At 46.5% G+C, this 19,639-nt stretch overlaps 1 protein-coding gene and 1 long non-coding RNA gene across 2 annotated transcripts in view; one reads left to right on the top strand and one right to left on the bottom strand.

Annotated features, from left to right (window-relative positions):
* Positions 1-19,639, top strand: part of LOC132214774 (pulmonary surfactant-associated protein D-like) — a 79,981-nt gene that overhangs the window by 47,720 nt on the left and 12,622 nt on the right. The window lies entirely within an intron of this gene.
* Positions 16,846-19,639, bottom strand: part of LOC132214781 (uncharacterized) — a 43,981-nt gene continuing 41,187 nt past the window's right edge. The window contains exon 3 of the long non-coding RNA XR_009448349.1: positions 16,846-16,950. This is a non-coding gene — a long non-coding RNA (uncharacterized LOC132214781). The remainder of the gene's footprint in view (positions 16,951-19,639) is intronic.

Below are 19,639 nucleotides of genomic sequence, written 5' to 3'. Positions count from 1 at the left end.
GGTGAGAGACATGTGGTGATCCTGTAAAATGGACGCCCACTCCTGAGAGTACAATTAAAAAGTCTTCATTCTCGCATGTCATTTAAAAGTTTTACAGGATTTAGGAATGCATCAGGGATTTCTGTACTCATAAAGAGAGAAAGCTAGCTTTAAACAAAAGAACACTCCGTCCAATGTTGGACAGGTGTTGGGCTAAATTTAATCTCTTTACAGATGCTACAGAATAAACCTGAAGTTGTTTTTTTCCTCAAAAAGATAGTGGAGATAATCCAATCTTTCTATCAGAAGAGAGGAAGAACTCGAATCCTCTCTTTGTCTTTTCAGGTCTCGCTACAAAAGGACGGCCCTTGTTCCCCTCCTAGTGGGTACAGGCATAGGAGGCATTTCCTCCTCTGTTCATTTCTTCCACAAATTGTCTGCTGAATTTTCAGAGGATATCTCCATCATTAGCAATTGCCTGAATCCCTTCAAAGGCAGGTAGACTCCTTAGCAGCGGTAGCCCTACAGAACCGGCGTGCTTTAGATCTTCCGGCAGCAGAAAAAGGAGGTACCTGTGTCTTTCTTGGGGAAGAATGATGCTATTTTGTAAATGAACCAGGAATTGTCAAAGATCACATTAAATCCCTCTGGGACAGGATTAACCAAAGATACTATAACCAGCTAAAAGGGGGGTATGCCATCTTTGGCTCACTTACTCCATGGCTACTCCCACTATTAGGCCCACTGGTATTTATTCTTTTAATTTTGCTCTTTGGCCCCTGTCTCATGCACTGTTTTACTAGTTTTTTGCAGAACAGAATGCAGGCGTTCCCCAACCAGAAGGTGGAAGAGATCTATCTGGCCTTGAATTTACAACCTAGAGATACCTATGTCACCGGAATCTTTGAGACCCCGGGAAGATGCCCCTGTCGACGCCCCCTCTCAGCAAGAAGTAGCTACGGAAGACGAACCCATGCCCTCTGACCTTGCCTGGACTCTCAATATTTTAACTATTACCAAAAGCCTGGAATGACAGATCCTTCATTCCCCCAACTGGTGGGCGGAGTATGACATAATCTGAAGCCCGGAAATACCTGAGTGACTAACCATGTACCTTATATGGACTATACATTGAATGACCAGTCCACACCTGCCAAATATCCTAAGCCCTAGTCCTATATGGACCATACAGTAAGCCACCAATTATTGTGCGCCGAGTACACTAAGACCCTACCTCTTCCCATTCCGTCCCTCAAAAGGCGTGCTCCCCTGGCGAGACAACCCGGCAGGACTTTCTTCTCTCATAAAGCCTGTAGTCCTGGTTTTTGGCCTCTGTCTGATCTGATCTTTCAAATTCAATTGATGTATTTTAGAATAATTATAAATACATAATATAATCTTTGAAATATATATATATATATATACATATATATATATATATACATATATATATATATATATATATATATATATATATATATATATATATATATATATACATATATATATATTAGGGGCCCGGTGCACGAAATTCATGCACTGGGTGTGGGGCGGCGGGGGGGAAGTGTCCCTCAGCCTAGCCTGCCCCCTCTCACATACTGGGAGCCCTCAGGCGTTGACCCCCATCACCCTCCAATCGCAGGATCGGCCCCTTGCCCAGGCCTGACGCCTCTGGCCTAGGCGTCCAGCCCGGGCAGGGGGGACCCGCAGTGGTAGCGGCCCCGTGATCGTGGGCTTCGCTTTAGGCCCAGGCAAGGGGCCCCTAGCTCCTGGGACTGCCAGCTTCGACCGTGCCCAGCTCCCATTGCTTGCTCCACCCCTACTTCCTGCTATCACTGGCCAGGGCGGAAAAGGCACCTGATTCTCCGATCATGGCTGGGGGGCAGGGCAATGGCGGCCCCAGGGCCGCCTTTGCCCTGCCCCCCAGCTCTTAGCTCCCCCCTGGGTTTCTGATCACTGTCAGTGGCAGGGGGCTTCTTCCTGCTATCCCTTTCGCCTCCCTGCATTGTGCCTACATATGCAAATTAACCGCCATCTTGTTGGCAGTTAACTGCCAATCTTAGTTGGCAGTTAACTGCCAATCTTAGTTGGCAGTTAATTTGCATATAGCCCTGATTAGCCAATGAAAAGGATATCGTCGTACGCCAATTACCATTTTTCTCTTTTATTAGTGTAGATATATATATAATTATCTCTCCATTAAAGTCTTGAAAGGTAACTTAAAAAGATCATCAAATATGTATATATTTGATGATCTTTCCAAGTTACCTTTCAAGACTTTAATGGAGAGATAATTTTGGAACATTTCCAAGGGCTCAGAGTGGTTCATGAATATATTCTCCCTTCTTAAAAGAAATAATTTTGAATTAGGCCAATTTAATATACTTTAAATCATTTGGAAAGCTTTATCCAATAAAAATTAATAACAATATTTTATTTATATACATATATTTTAAATGTTTTAACCTGTAAGGGAGCGCAAGGCAGGATTGCTAAATATTTCTTCAACACTGGAATTTTAAAAACAAAAGCAAGCAATAACCCTCAGATAGCCTACCCTTCAGATAGGCTGGGGGAGGGGACAGCATTTGTACCTCCTAGATCAAATATATAAGTTTGCTTACTTTGCTTTTTCAATAAAGATGCCTACTTTAATTACTTAATAAATTAGCTTTCTACAATATAATCAAGGAATCATATAAATTCAGTTATATGAGAAGCCAAAATGTTAAACAATTAATTCTAGTAAAGTCCTCTGGGAGAAACCAAGATGGCGGCATAGGTTAACGCTGGAGATTGCTGCCTCCAACAACCACTTCAAAAAACAACTAAAAGATGGAATGGACATCATCCAGAACCACAGGAAGGCTGGCTGAGTGGAAATTCTACAACTAGGAGGAAAGAGAATATCATACCCAAACTCAGAGGAGGCGCAGTGCTGAAGTGAAATACTAAGGTGCGGAGTGCGCGTGGAGCGGGCTGGCGGTGGAGGGCGAGGTTGTTGTTTTCAATCAGGAGGGAGTTTCAGACTCTGAGCTCCAGATCTGGGCGAGTCTCTAGGGACCCAGACTCAAACAGGAGAAGCGGGAATGTCTGGCTTCGGTCGGCACTCGAAGGCAGCTTTCTCTCCGAGGTTTGCAGTGGTTGCTGGGACTCTGTGAGGCAGAGCCCCTAGGGACGGAACTGAGAGCAGCCATAACTGCTTGCTCTGCCCTCCCTGTAGATCCCCGGGGACCCGCCCAGCCCAAGCCCTGTGCAGAGCCATTTGCCGGATAGCCTCAGGCAAACACTAGATTAGCACCGCCCTAGAGATTCAGCACAGAAGCTCTTCCACTGCAGACACAGTGGACTCTCATAGCCAGTTAGCCTGGAGGTCAAATCACCCCCGGTATTGCCGACAACAATCAAGGCTTAACTACAACAAGACTGCGCACAAAGACCACTAGGGGGTGCACCAAGAAAGCATAAAAAATGCGGAGACAAAGAAACAGGACAAAATTGTCCATGGAGGATATAGATTTCAGAACCACACTTTTAAGGTCTCTCAAGAACTGTCTAGAAGCCGCCGATAAATGTAGTGAGATCCTCAAGAAATCTAATGAGACCCTCAATGTTGTGATAAAGAACCAACTAGAAATTAAGCATACACTGACTGAAATAAAGAATATTATACAAACACCCAACAGCAGACCAGAGGAGCGCAAGAATCAAGTCAAAGATTCGAAATGCGAAGAAGCAAAAAACACCCAACTGGAAAAGCAAAATGAAAAAAGAATCCGAAAATATGAAGATAGTGTAAGGAGCCTCTGGGACAGCTTCAAGCGTACCAACATCAGAATTATAGGGGTGCCAGAAGATGAGAGAGAGCAAGATATTGAAAACCTCTTTGAAGAAATAATGACAGAAAACTTCCCATACCTGGTGAAAGAAATAGACTTACAGGTCCAGGAAGCGCAGAGAACCCCAAACAAAAGGAATCCAAAGAGGACCACACCAAGACACATCATAATTAAAATGCCAAGAGCAAAAGACAAAGAGAGAATCTTAAAAGCAGCAAGAGAAAGAAACTCAGTTACCTACAAGGGAATACCCATACGACTGTCAGCTGATTTCTCAACAGAAACTTTGCAGGCCAGAAGGGAGTGGCAAGAAATATTCAAGGTGATGAATACCAAGAACCTAAAACCAAGATTACTTTATCCAGCAAAGCTCTCATTCAGAATTGAAGGTCAGTTAAAGAGCTTCACAGATAAGGAAAAGCTAAAGGAGTTCATCACCACCAAACTAGTATTATATGGCATGCTGAGAGGTATCCTTTAAGAAGAGGAGGAAGAAGAAGAAGGTAAAGATACAAATTATGAACAACAAACATGCATCTATCAACAAGTGAATCTAAGAATCAAGTGAATAAATAATCTGGTGATAATAATAGAATGAGGGCCATAGAAAGGGAATGGACTGACTATTCTTGGGGGCGGGGTAAGGGGTGTGGGAGATGCGGGAAGAGACTGGACAAAAATTGTGCACCTATGGATGAGGACAGTGGGTGGGGAGTGAGGGCGTAGGGTGGGGCAGGAACTGGGAGGAGGGGAGTTATGGGGGGAAAAAAGAGGAACAAATGTAATAATCTGAACAATAAAGATTTAATTAAAAAAAAAGTCCTCTGAAAGTTACTGAGACCTCCCATAATCCCTCTGTGTATGCAAATGAGCACTAGCTGAAAAGAATGCTGTTTTAAAGTAAAATTTTAAGCTTTATAAAAGGAGAAATTTTAATATCTCTTCTACTACTATTTACAAGGTAAACTGAAGGTTATTATTGAAGCATTAAATCTGATCATTAGTAGTCAACATAAATAAAAAGAGAGTCACTTGAAATGTATGCAGGCTGTCAGCATCTGAAAAGCAGTAATGCATGTTACTTGGTTTAAAGAAAGAGAAGAAAGTTTTTTTAAAAAGAATCTCTCTATACGTGGCCTAGGAATTATTCCAAGAAGAAATGAAGGGTGATTTTCTTCAAGTGTCTGGAAAACTATAGTTAAAAGTTAATGTACTGAAAGGACAGAGCAGGACTGATGGCTGTGTCCTTAACCCCTCTTCCAAGAAAAAGCTGCAGGGTGTATCAGTTACTCAGCCTGCCCTTATCTCGGCCAATGGGAAAGCAGGGGAAACTAGTCCAAGGCCAAAAGTATGCTGGCCACCCCCCTGTCTTTGTGTAACCAGACCCTAGCTGCACCCTGCCCCAACCTCCTACCCCAAGCCCTATAAATTCTTTGTTCTCTTGGGACTCGGGCCTCTCTCTTGCATCCAGTAATGGAGGCAAGGGGGGGGGGGGACCAAGCAAGCTTGTATAAGAGACTCTCTGCTTTTGCATCGGATTTGGTGCTCCCTGGTGGATCTTTGGGGGGTATTGAAATCTGGGCTTAACATGTACTAGGTCTTAAAAAGAAGAGTAAATAATTTGCATCTTGCCTCCCTAAACGAAGCTTATGTGGGTATACTTAAAGACTAGTAGCAGAAATTCAATTAGTGTTATTTACTGTCCACACCCAAGGACAAGTTAGAAAATAAGCCTTATTTCTGACTGATTTAAATTGGCAAACTGAAATAAGTATATATTCAGGGGAACTTTGTTGTACTAGGCAGGAACCTGTTTCTGGAGCTTTCACTAATTTTTTAAGGATACTTCATCTCATGGTAAAAATTGTTTATCTTGCAATGAATCCAGAGAAGTCATATTTCTGTGCAAAAAAGAATTAAATTAAAAGCTATCAAGGCTGCAGTGCAAGGTTTCCAAAAGCCTCTTAATATTATTTAAGTAAAAAAAGGGGAGATAGTAATCTCCTGTAAGTAAATTACATCAAGCCTTAATTACTTAAAACAAAAAAATTTTTTTTTTTACACTTAAAAGTTTTTTTACTTGTAATGCTGATAGCAAGACACACATGGTGTCAGAATAAGCCAAAGGAAAATAGTTTGGAAAAATGAAAATATCCCGAATCTAGTTTATAGAAAGGATTCCTTTATTAACCTTTGGTCAAGGAATATGTTTGTATATTTCCAGAAAACTCCTCCAAGCCCGTGTGGGTTCCCGCAACAATGGATCCGAGAGAGGAACTGACCAGAATACTCCAGCCACAGATGGCGATGGCCCCAAGCAACATGTTGAGGAGACTGAGGAGAAAAAGTGCAGAGATGGGGGATGGTAATGACGCCTTGCCATGCTAGCAGACATCAGCTGTGTGTCGCTGCAGTTTGCCCAGGACAAAGCCAAAGAAGTTCGGACCTGCATTGACATTGCTCACCGTTTCTCCACCATCCAGAACTAGAATATCATTGCTGTCATGTCACAAGGGACACTAATTGAGAAGGGAACCCATGGAAAACTGTTGGACGGTGATTGGAGAGGGGACTCAAAGAACTGTTGCCTCAGAAAGGAGTTTACTGCAGAATGATTCCTTTAATGCTTGGCAGCAATTTAAAAGGACATGAATGTGATTGATGTGTGTGTGTGTGTGTGTGTGTGTGTGTGTGTGTGTGTGTTTTAAGACAATTTTCTTTCTTTTTTACACCAAGCAACTTATAGGGATACTGCTTCTGATTTTTTTTAATTAAATCTTTATTGTTCAGATTATTACATTTGTTCCTTTTTTCCCCCCCCATAACTCCCCTCCTCCCAGTTCCCGCCCCACCCTCCGCCCTCACTCCCCACCCACTGTCCTCATCCATAGGTGCACGATTTTTGTCCAGTCTCTTCCCACATCTCCCACACCCCTTTCCCCCCCAAGAATAGTCAGTCCATTCCCTTTCTATGTCCCTGATTCTATTATAATCAACAGTTCATTCTGTTCATCAGATTATTTATTCACTTGATTCTTAGATTCACTTGTTGATAGATGCATATTTGTTGTTCATAATTTGTATCTTTACCTTTTTCTTCCTCTTCCTCTTCTTAAAGGATACCTTTCAGCATTTCATATAATCCTGGTTTGGTGGTGATGAACTCCTTTAGCTTTTCCTTATCTGCGAAGCTCTTTATCTGACCTTCAATTCTGAATGATAGCTTTGCTGGATAAAGTAATCTTGGTTGTAGGTTCTTGCTATTCATCACTTTGAATATTTCTTGCCACTCCCTTCTGGCCTGCAAAGTTTCTGTTGAGAAATCAGCTGACAGTCGTATGGGTATTCCCTTGTAGGTAACTGAGTTTCTTTCTCTTGCTGCTTTTAAGATTCTCTCTTTGTCTTTTGCTCTTGGCATTTTAATTACGATGTGTCTTGGTGTGGTCCTCTTTGGATTCCTTTTGTTTGGGGTTCTCCGCGCTTCTTAGACCTGTAAGTCCATTTCTTTCACCAGGTGGGGGAAGTTTTCTGTCATTATTTCTTCAAATAGGTTTTCAATATCTTGCTCTCTCTCATCTTCTGGCACCCCTATAATTCTGATGTTGGTACGCTTGAAGCTGTCCCAGAGGCTCCTTACCCTATCCTCGCATTTTTGGATTCTTTTTTCAATTTGCTTTTCCGGTTGGATGTTTTTTGCTTCCTCGCATTTCAAATCTTTGACTTGATTCTTGCGCTCCTCTGGTCTGCTGTCGGGCGTCTGTATAATATTCGTTATTTCAGTCCGTGTGTGCTTAATTTCTAGTTGGTTCCCCAATATAAGATCGAGGGTCTTATTAGTTTTCGTGTAGATCTCATTAAGTTTATCGGCAGCTTCTAAACAGTTCTTGAGAGACCTTAAAAGTGTGGTTCTGAACTCTATTTCTTCCATTGACAATTTTGTCCTGTTTCTTTGTCTCCGCATTTTGTTATGCTTCCTTGGTGCATCCCCTAGTGGTCTTTGTTCGCAGTCTTATAGATAAATCTTGATTGTTGTAGCTAATTCCAGGGAGGGTTTGACCTCCAGGCCAAGTGGCTATGAGAATCAGCTGTGTCAGCAGTGAGAGAACTTCTGTCCTCTAGGGAGGTGCTAATCTAGCCTTTGCCTGAGGCTATCCGGCAAATGCCTCTGTGCAGGGCTTGGGCAGGGCGGGTCACACAGGATCAACAGGGTGGGCCGGAGAGAGCAGTTATGGCGGCTCTCAGTCCTGTCCCAAGGGGCTCTGCCTCTCTGAGTCCCAGCACCCGCTGCAAAGCTCGGAGAGAAAGCTGCACTCGCTCTGACCGAAGCCACACAGTCCCGCTTCTCCCGTTTGGGTCTGGGTCCCTAAAGACTCGCCCGGATCTGGTGCTCAGAGTCTGCGACTCCCTCCCGATTGAAAACAACAACCGCGCCCTCCGCACCTCAGAATTTGACTTCAGCACTGCGCCTCCTCTGAGTGTCCGTATGCGTTTCTCTTTCCTCCTAGTTGTAGGACTTCCACTCAGCCAGCATTCCTGTGGTTCTGGGTGATGTCCCTTCCGTTTTTTGGTTTCACTTTTGAAGTAGTTGTTCAAAGCAGCAAACTCCGGCGTTAACCTATGCCGCCATCTTGGTTCTCTCCTGATTTTTAAATTTATTAAATCAAAGAAGGGGGATATGCTGGGGGCTAAGTCCACCAGGTCATAATAACTGTGATAAGTCCTGAAAAGGTTGATGGGCTTCTATATTCAGCAGGGCTGTAGATCTGCATATATTATTGCCTTCTGCCAGACAGCTGAGGGCAATTCCCCTAACTCAGTGGTCAGCAAACTCATTAGTCAACAGAGCCAAATATAAACAGTACAATGATTGAAATTTCTTTTGAGAACCAAATTTTTTAAACTTAAACTATATAGGTAGGTACATTGTTATTAACCTACCTATATAGTTTAAGTACTGTTTTTATTTGGCGCCTCCCCCAAGGTGCGTATCCTGTGGCCCACCTGTGTGGAGTCTCCCGTCACCCGACCAACCAACACCCCCCACTTCTTCTAAGGCCACTTCTTCAAAATCGACTCGCCCAGGCCGAAAACCGACTTGTGCGCATGGGCCACGAAGTTTCAATCACACTGTATGTACTTGGTTGCCAGCACGTGGTATTTTGTGGAAGAGCCACACCCAAGGGGCCAAAGAGCTGCATGTTGCTCACGAGCCACGGTTTGCAGACCACTGCCCTAACCTGATAATACTTTGTTATTTACCAAACCTTACCTTTGATTTGTATATGTGCTTTGCTATAGGGCAAAATGTGGGAATAGAAAGCCAGGGGTCCTAGAGCTTAATCACTAGAAGTAAGTTTCCCTCTGGCACCCCGAAATGCCTTCCAGATTCATATTTCTTCTCTAGTCTCTTCATTCATTTATGCACAGCCTCTTTTCCAGAATCCTGAACCTTTGTACATGTGGGAAAGACCCCAGGAGAGTGTGTCTGGATCTGGCCCTACAGCGGAGGGGCATTTAGGAAATGCATTCTAACTGGGCATAGCAATCAGGGCAGAAGGGAAGAAAGCAGGAACATCTGAAGCTGCAGACAAGGGCCCCACCTCTCATCCTGCTCCCATGTTGGCTCTCTGAGTTTGCTAGCCCTGTCTTAGAGACACCAGCAGAGGGCAGCATGAAGCCACTGCTCCTGCTGCCCAGCTAAACCCAATTACCCAAGAAAGGAAGCTGTGCCCAGAGCCATATTCCAAAATGAGTCTCACAGCTTCCCTCTTGGTTCCAGCTTGGAGCCGAGTCAAGCTACAGAGAAGTTGTGGGGTTGCACAATTTTGGGGAGGACTGCAATTCCTTCGTTTATTTGTTTATTCATTTATTCACTCAACAGTTATTGAGAGTGAGGTGGTCCCCAGACCTGATATGGGCCCTGGACCTCATTGTATGACTCAGGTGATCATACTAATCACAGTAACACCAAGAAGGAATGCTTGCACAGCATTCATCAGGGCCAGTGCTCTTCTGGCTGCCATGCTTGTGCCAGTCCATTTATTCCTCACAGCCCTGTGAGGGGGGCACTATTCATATCCCATGTTTACCAAGAAGAGAACCAGTGCCCAGAGTGTGTGTGACTTGCTCAGGACCTCAGCTGCACGGGGTGTGAACACAGGCAGTCTGGCTCCAGTGTCTTTTTAAAAAAATATATATTTTTATTGATTTCAGAGAGGAAGGGAGAGGGAGAGAGAGATAGAAACATCAGTGATGAGAGAGAATCATTGATTGGCTGCCTCCTGCATGCTCCCCACAGGGAATCAAGCCTGTAATCCAGTCATGTGCCCTTGACTGGAACGGAACCTTGAACCCTTCTCTCTGCAGGCCAACACTCTATGCACTGAGCCAAACCAGCCAGGGCTCCAGCGTCCTTTTAATGACTTTGCTACACTGAGAAAATCCAACAAGTAAATGGTCAGGATGATTTCAGATGTCCACAACTGCCAATAAGAAAATAAACCTGGGTGTTGTAATGGGGACTGGGGTTGGAGTAGCCTTACATTCAATGGTCAGATAAAGGCTTTGAAGGGGAGGACAATGGTGACAATAAGAGCCAGGACCTGCAGGAGGGGGATCATGTTATCACCCACCCAATCTCTGTTGAGCCCAGGGGTCCTGGTGCTCAGCTCAAGGGCACTTGTGCACACTTTGTCCATGACCAAGCATGCACGTACCTCACTCAGAACCCATGACACCAACCCAAGCCAAAGCTGCTCCGTGAGGGGTGTGCATAGTAAGGCACCTGGATATAGGCTGGGGGTGGGGGGTGGGGAGGTAGGGGCTGAGGCTGCTAACAGCAGGATGCTGGGAATTTCAACCACTGGGTCTCCTGGTTTCTGTACAGAAACTCACATACTCACATATGCACAAAGACCCTAAATTCATGTGCACAATTCCCCACTAATGGTTTCACCTGCGCAGTGCCTTGTGGGACATGAGCAATTAAGGAATGTTATTTGGGATCTGACACTGTGGAGTTAAGCATGACCCCCTTCACCTTGTGAAGGGCTACACGGATGGAGAAGCCCTGGCCCCCTGGTTTCTGGGTCTCCCTGTGAAGGTAAAAGGCAGGCATAGAGCTGCTAGGATGGTTGTATTTCCTTGAGCAGTGGTTTCCAAAACTGGCCAAACATCTGGATCGCCTAGGGACCTCACAATGGTGAAGTACTGCGCTTTTGATGCACTGGGACCAGAGTGTGACCAACTTGACCCTATGACTCTGCCAAGCCTTCCAGGTAGCTCTGCTGGCACTCCTCTGAAGAGCCACATGAGGTGGCACTCAGGGTTACAAAGACAACGTCACTTTGCAAAGTTCACTCCCGGCATCCCCATGATGACATTGGGTCTCTTCCTGGTTAATGGGTATGAATTTGTGATTCTTGGCAGGTTAATGCGCAGGTCAGTTACGCGATTATGACAAACAACCTTCCTGGTCAGAGGCCCTCTGACGCCTGCATATAGAAGTCCAGCCCTGACTGTGACCTGGCGCTGGTGGATCTCTGACGGCCACACAGAGGGAAGCAGGTTGCCCGGGGCACAAAGGAGGGCTGAGGAATGAGAAAGCCAGGCCATTAGCCAGTACCCCAAGTCTGCATCCTCTGGCGTGGGCATGGCTGAGAGTGAGAACAGCAGAGCCTTAGGGCTCCACAGAAAGATGATCCTGCAGGAATGAGGCCCTGCAATTCCAGGTGCAGAGCCCAGCTGGAGCCGGGCCTTGAACGCTGGGAGCTTTGGTAGCTGTTTCCCCTCTGGTTACGGAAGCAAATCACACTGGCTGGGTCTATACTCCCTCAGGAGACCGTTGATTTACATGTACTTTATATTCAAGGTTCCCATCTTGAGAGCAAGGTGGACTCGCCACTCTAACTTACTCCGTCTGGGTTTCTATGGACTTGAGAAACAGGTGATTAGTGTTCAGGCCACAGTGACTTTGGACACAATGGCAGGTAACAAAACTGAAAACAGTTCTGAGATCCTGCAGTGTTTGCTCCTGAAATGGGCCCCGCGGATCTGAATCTGTGTGACCATGGGAAGTTAATTTCAAGGATGTGGTGGCCTTAATCCTACATTGAGGCAGAATGGTGGCAGGCAGATGCATTTAGAGAGAGGAGCTCTCAAAAGAAGATCAGGTGCAAGGTCAGGGAAAGAACAGGCAGAGAAGAAGGCTGGAAGGGGAATGGAAGAATCTGAGCTTATCCTGTAGATTTTTACTGTTTCCCTGACCAGGGGGCAACCATTACATACTGGGAACCAATCCATGTGAAGTACATGACTGTCTTCTACAATTTTATATCTAAAGACTAGAGGCCCGGTGCACAAAAATTTGTGCACTCAGGGGGAGGAGGGTTTCCCTCAGTCCAGCCTGTGCCCTCGCGTAGTCTGGGACCCCTCGGGAGATAACAATCTGCTGGCTTAGGCCTGCTCCCGGGTGGCAGAGGGCAGGCCCAATCCCTAGGTGCAGCCCCTGCTCAGGCTCAGAGCAGGGCCTATTGGGGAGTTGGGGTGCTGCCCCCTGTCATGCACAGAGCAGGGCGGATTGGGAGGTTGCGATGCCACCCTCAATCATGCTCAGGGTAGGGCCGATTGGGGGGTTGGGGCACCACCCCCTGTCACACTCAAGGCAGGGTCGATGGGGAGGTTGCGGCGCCACCCCCTGTAACGCACAGAGCAGGGCCCATCAGGAGTTTGGGAAGCACCCCCCTGTCACGCACAGAGCAGGGCCAATCAGGGGGTTGAGGAGCTCCCCCCTGTCACTCACAGAGTAGGGCTGATAGGGGAGTTGGGGCACCACCCCTTGTCACACACAGAGCAGGGCGGATCAGGGGGTTGGGGCACCACCCTCAATCACCCACAGAGCAGGGCCGATCAGGGGGTTGGGGCGCTGCCACTGTCACACTCAGGGCAGGGCCGATGGGGATGTTATGGCTCTACCCCGTCACACACAGAGCAGGGCGGATAGGGAGGTTGTGGCCCCGCCCTCTGTCACACACAGAGGCGAAGGGCCATCAGGGGGTTTGGGCGCTGCCCCTGTCACACTGATCCCAGTGCTGGGAGGTTACCCTTTTACTATATAGGATAGCGGCCTGGTGCACGGGTAGGGCCGGCTGGTTTGCCCTGAAGGGTGTCCTGGATCAGGGTGGGGGTCCCCACTGGGGTGCCTGGCCAGTCTGGGTGATGGGCTGAGGGCTGTTTTCAGGCTGGCAGGTGACTGAAGCTCCCAACCGCTCCTTTTTTTCTTTTTTTTTTATTCTGGGCCAGCTTTAGCTTTGAGGCTTGGCTCCGGCTCTTAGGCCTCCGCTGCTGAAAGCAGGTTTCTGGCCTTTGTTTACCTTCTGTATTTGAAACAATGTTGAGATCCTGCTGGCTGAAGCCTGGCAGACTAAAGCAGGTTTCTGGGCTTTTGTTTAGCTTCTATATTTGTAACATAGTTGCTTAGAGTTGCAGCTCAGAGGCCGGCAGTGGCAGGTGGGGAACGTTGGAGTCCTCTGTCACTGAAGCAAGCAAGCCTCATGTTCCCTTCAAGCTGCCTTGCTTCCGGCCGCCATCATGGCTGGCAGTTAATTTGCATATTGCCCTGATTAGCCAATGGGAAAGGTAGCGGTCGCACGCTAATTACCATGTTTCTCTTTTATTAGATAGGATACTGTCCTTTATGCACAGTATAAACATGAAGACATTCCCCTCAGGGCAGAGCATAATCCCACTACCCCTTACAGAAAACAAAAAGTATTATATAATGCTTACCAGTCTGTTTTCTACTTGTTTTCTTGGCTGTGAGAAAATTTAGGCCTTAACTTTCATGCTTGGTGGCAGTAATCCTTCTTTGGTGAATCATCATATGTGTATCTTACTTTTTTCTTAACAGTTTCTGTTCTTTCCTTTTTCTATTTTCCTTGATGTATGGTTTGATAGGTGCCTCTAAATTTGAAATAGTCTCCTACTCCTCTGGTAAGCAGAATGGACTTTAATTGAAAATAGAGAACTGTTCTGCTCAACATGACAAAATTACTCTTGGCATTGCACCCAAGTGCAGTGCTTGAAGGAGAGTCTCCTGGGATTGAAAATCCGATGATGTGACAGTCCCAGTGTGCTAGAGACCAGATCCTGCCCTGTCACCCCTACTTTACCAGCCTTCAGCATTTCCCAGGCCACCTCTCACCCCTGCCCTACAGTCCTGTAGAAGGAGGGCACCTGGGAAAGGCCTCTCTCTACATTCACTTGTCAGATCCAATTCATCCATCCATGTGGGAATTTTGGGGGGTGTACCCATTCAATACTCATCAAGCACGTCCTAAGTTTATGGTGCTCTCTCTGGTAGTTCAGATACAAAGAAAAATAGAATAGAAAACTAATTTTAATAAAAACATTTTATAAGTGGCCTTTGGGACATTCATGAACTATATTTCAATCTTATTTGGAGAATGGCCTCAAAGTGGAGCTGCAATTCACTCTCTCCCCAGTTGGCTGCATGGGTTCTGCAACATCTCAGCTCTACCGACCCTGAGATTGCTACTAACATGCATGGTCATGAGCAGGCCTGTGTGCCCACAGTGTCAGAATCCTGCTCAGAGGGGGCTTGGTTGGCCTACTGGTTGACGCTGCACCATTTGACCCACAGGGTGTGAAACTCACCATTGGGGAGTTTTTCCTCTTGTGTCTACTAATAGTGGACCCATTGACCTATAATGGGATGAGGATGTCCCCAGAGGAAGGGAACGCTGAACACGGACAGACTGAGACTGATGGTGCCCTGTGAAGAGGGAGGTCAGGAGTCTGCCTGTCCTTTTGTCCCCACAGTGATGCTGGCAGGGGCCATATCAAATCAGTCCTAAAAGTACGCTGGGAGGAAAGGCTGTCCTTTGTCCTCAAGATTGCCCTGGTGGCTATAAGGAGGCCACAGCCACTTGGGGATTCCTGGGACTAATCATGGTGCCATGTTGGTGTGGAAGCAAAAGGGGTTCCATGGACTGTAATCTCACAGGGTGATCTGATCACAGATTTCTAACTGGGCAGGTCACAGTGAGTAGTCACACTCCAGGCATCTAGTATTTTCAGTAAAAGGGTTAACACACCTTTGAACTGCCTCTTTTCAGAGCCCTCAAGAGAAACCACCCTCAAGAGATCATGGAATCTCGTCACCTACCCTGCAATCCATTTCCTGCCTGGCTTTCCTCCATCTTCAGTTTTCTCCCTTACACCTTTGAACTGCCTCTTTTCAGAGCCCTCAAGAGAAACCACCCTCAAGAGATCATGGAATCTCGTCACCTACCCTGCAATCCATTTCCTGCCTGGCTTTCCTCCATCTTCAGTTTTCTCCCTTAGCTCCCTCCTCAATTCCAAGTGCTCAAAGGAAGCTACAAACTGTCATTCTGAGAAGCATTTTCTCAGGCTGTGGTCTGGCTTCCTGGTGTATCCTCTGCTCAGTTCAGATAAACTTTTACAAACATTCTCTACAGGTTTGGATTTCTAACATGGACATTTAATATTGCGAGGTGTTACAGTCGGTGAAGGGTTTTCTGGTGCAGCACATGAGCAACTAAAGACATATCCATGTCACAGATAGCTCTGGGCTAGCCATGGGGAGAGATCAAGGGCTTCAAGTGGTGGCAGCACTTGGACAAAAGGAATTGGATCTCTTGGATGCCAAAATTCGAAGCTGACTGACACAGATGTGGCCCTCCATGGGTCCATGTGACAGGCCACAGTGTCCTCACTGAGAAAGGACAGGGCTAGACTGGACCCTTTCCATGGTTTGACTGTGACCCAGTGCTATGCTCTTAGGCAAGACAGTGGGTGTCCTCTGCCAAGAACTGGACCAGAAACCCTCATGTCAGCCTCTTTTCACTCCCTAATCCCATAATCAATTCCATCCTTTCATTTTCCTCCCATCCCCACCAAAGAATGAGTCAACACTGGGCATGAGAAAAACATCACGGAATTTTCTTTTAGGGCAGCAGAGAGCTCAGCCGAGCCAAGAAGGGTTTGAAGGAACCGCCTCTTCAGGCTGGGAATTCACAGACGGCCACGAAGGAGGAAGAGCAGGAGACATCATTCCAGAGCCCATCCTTTAGAAGGATCACACAGTCCTCCCCTGAGCCAAAGTCATTAGGCTCATCCTTCTTCCAGTTGCTATAGGTCAACCTCCCTCCTGTCACATACACAAACTGGCCTTCCGTCGCTTCATCTATGATGCCCAGGAAGGCATGGCCATTGGCCACGTCCATGATGGCTTTGTTTTCCTTGGCGTTCTTGGGGGTGGCCACGGTGGCCTGGAGCTCAGCACACAGAGCCTTCACTTTGGAAAAAGGCATCTTTTCACCTCTGGTCACAGAGAGCTTCTTTCCAGATTTCTTGCCCAAGGAGAAGGTTAGCACTGAAATCACAAAGGATGGGTGGGATTGACTTGGCCTGGAGCTCAGGCCAGTAGGTGACCACGCCCTTGTTGGGGAATCAGGACTCTGAAAAGGAGCCCATGTGCAACCCCCTCAGGTGAGGTCCTAGTGAGGAGGAGCTCCTCAGCCTAGGGAAGGTCCTGGCAGAACCCGACCTCTCCTGGGGGCGCCTGTCCTGGAGACAGTCCCCTGGCACAAACTACCCCAGTACAGGTGGACAGGGAAACAGGCATGGGCCCTGCTGCCAGGGTTAGATACCAGGATAGAAAGGTGCAGGGACAGCCATCTGAGAACAGTGGATGCTGAGGAAGAAGAAAGGATTTGGAGGCAGCAGACCTCCATGCAAGCTTTTCTTTGCTGCTTCCCACCTGGGTGATGGTGAATGAATTATCTGTAAATCCTGGACCTATTTTCTCTCACTTGTAAATTGAACAAGCGTAATGTTCACAAACAGCAGTGTTGAGAGGACAGAATGAAACCATGTTATGGGAAAATGCCAACCTATCACAGGCCCTGGTATATAATCCGTGTTCACAATTGTTAGTTCTATTCCACCTCCTGAAAGCCCAGAGCACTCAAGGACAAGGGGAGAGCAGGAACCCAGTGGGGCAGGAAGAGGCTTACATTTTTGATGCGGTCCAGTTCCGCCTCCAGGCTCCTCAGCTCTCTCTCTAAGTTAGCCAGCTTAGTCTCCGTAACTGCAACGTAACGGCAGAAGGGCATATATTGATAAAAAGACCCTAAATTCAAGAACAGAGTATATTTTAGGGGGAAAAAAGTATGCTTTTTCTAGAAAAATAAGAAAACAAAGGGAAGAGAGAAAACAAAACATAACTGTATTCCTTCTCAGACATTATTCATAACTTTTATGAACGGTAACTCTGAAATTAGGAATAACACTAGCAATAACAGTAACTTTCAAACTCTAGTTCTGGATCCTTCACATACTGCTTAAATACTGTAATATTACACTCATTTATAGGAAAAGACCTAACTGAGTCTCCGTTTTGAAAAATTTTCTTAACCATGCTTTCATTTCTTATTCCAGGCTCTTTAATCTCTAGTATAAAAACCCCTTGGCCAGGATGCTGTCACGAAGAAAGACTGGTCACCAGGAGGCTGTGTGCAAGCCAAGGTTTGGGCGGGTGGGTGGGGTCTTGACTCTGTGTCTCCCAGCCCAGTGGGACTTGGGGTGTCCTGTGGCATGGTGGGATCACTAGTATTCTTATAATTGTGTTGGGCCAGTGGGCAAATATTTGTGTGAGGACATCACTTTTATTTTGTTGTTACTAATTACTTTATTTCCCTTTGGATGAATTTATTTAGTTACTCTATGCATTACTCTATTGCACCAGGGATCTTATGAAACAGACCATCTTCATGCCACTCTTGTGACAACAAACTTACCCAACACCCGTAGGGACATGTTTCCTCCTGGGCATCCTGGAGCCTGGCATTGGTGCTCCAGCTGAGGGAGCTGGTCCATCTGCAGGGGCCACTGAGGGGTTGCAAGTCTGTTCTCAGGCGCCTATGGGAATCCCTTCAGGCCCCAAGTAGGACTGGGGGGAGTGAGAGTGCTGTCTCCACGATCTCCTTTTTGGCCCTTCACTCCTTGCGGCCCAGGAGCCCCTCTACTTCCTGGAGGCCCCAGTTTCCCTGGAGGGCCCTGCAGGCCTCGGAGCCCCTGCCCTGTTGGAAGATGAAGGACATGTGACCCAGTGTCTGTCTCTCATTCTCTTCCTCCAAAACCTCAGCACTAGATTCTTTGACTGTAGAAACCACCTGCCTCCAGCGCCAGCTGCCCGGGCTGCAGATACCGCCTCTTACAGACAACCACACACCACTGATTCCCCCGTTGAAAGGTGGGAACCAGGTCACAGCAGTGTTTTTGTTTAGGAGAAAATGACAATGTACAGGAATTATCCTGAGTGATTCATGCCCATCATAATGTAAGGGGAGCCTGCTCATGGCTCTGTCCCAGATCCCTCTGGGGAGTAAAGAATCAAGAAGTCAGACCAGCCTGGGTACCTGGTTCTCCTTTTCCCCCTTGGCTCCGTCTCGTCCATCTCTGCCTGGGGTGCCCTTGGTGACCGGGATGCCACAGGCAATCACTGAGCAGGCCTTCTGGGCATCTTCACAGGTTGTGGGTTCTGAGAAGGACACTGTCACCACACACAGAAGGGTGGGAAGTGATACAAACCACAGCATGGTCCTCACCTGGTAGTGGAGGGAGTGAGGGAAAGAATTGCATCTCATCCTGTGTAGCCAACATCCGCTACCACCTCTGGTGTGCTGGCCCCTGTGCTCGGGACACAGACACACCAGCTTTGACTCTGAGTTTCTCCCAGGCTGCTAAGGAGACAGACAACTTACACATTAACTACTGTCATGTGTAATACGCAGGAAACGATATTATGGTTTCATGTACATAATGTACTGGCTGAGCTCCTAAGGCCTCTACAAAACCATATACTTTTTTCCAACTGAATTAGAATTCTTAATTCTTAGAAAAGTTAACTCGTAGTGACATCTAAAAGCAAGTAATTAGCATATTTTTGGATTGACAAATTTATGAATACATTTTACAACTTCTAGAAATAGGTGTTTTTCATTGGCAAGTAGACTCACATTTTCAAGTGACATACTTCAAATAAAGTACAAAATATATTCATTCACAGCTTCAAATTTATTTGCTCTTACCAAATATGAGATTTTAAAGTTAATTATTACCCAAGCCATTTTCTTGACAAATTTTGTAACACAGATAAATAACATGAACTTTGTTTTGTAAACCCAGGCAAAACAAACATGTATTTTATGTTAATAACTTTGAAAGAACTTCACTAACCTTAAACAACCATTTGGATTCTTGGTGATTATTGCATTCCTTTAGTGTGTTGCTTAATTCCCTAGTGTCCTTGCCAACTTTTAAAAAGGCTGGAGATGAGGGAGGGTATTAGGCTTGGACACCTTCCACCACTTCAGGTTTAAAAGTGTCAGTTTTTGCCTCTCCCAGTGGGGTGGGGCAGTCACCCCTACTGCTCCTGCTGCCCACACAGAGTTTGGGGGAGGCACCAATTCCTGCACTGTCCCCGGAACCACAGCTTCCTCAGGGCCCCCAGAAGAATTTTGGGGGTTTAAAAGACCCATTTACTTTTTAAAATATGTTTTTATTGAATTTAGAAAGAGAGCGGAAGGGAAAGGGAGAGAGAGAGAAACATCAATTGGCTAACTCCTGCACACCCCCTACTGGGGATGGAGCCTGCAACCCAGGCATGTGCCCTGATGAGGAACTGAACTGGTGATCTTTCAGTTCATGGGATTATGTTCAACCGGCGAGGTAGGGATGGCCCCAGTGAGGTAGGGATGGCCCCTGTGGCCCCTGTG

Source organism: Myotis daubentonii, chromosome 13, assembly GCF_963259705.1.
Source record: "Myotis daubentonii chromosome 13, mMyoDau2.1, whole genome shotgun sequence".
In the NCBI taxonomy this organism is placed as follows: Eukaryota; Metazoa; Chordata; class Mammalia; order Chiroptera; family Vespertilionidae; genus Myotis; species Myotis daubentonii.
Note: the sequence above shows the minus strand (reverse complement) of the source record. Positions and strands in the feature narration are given on the sequence as shown.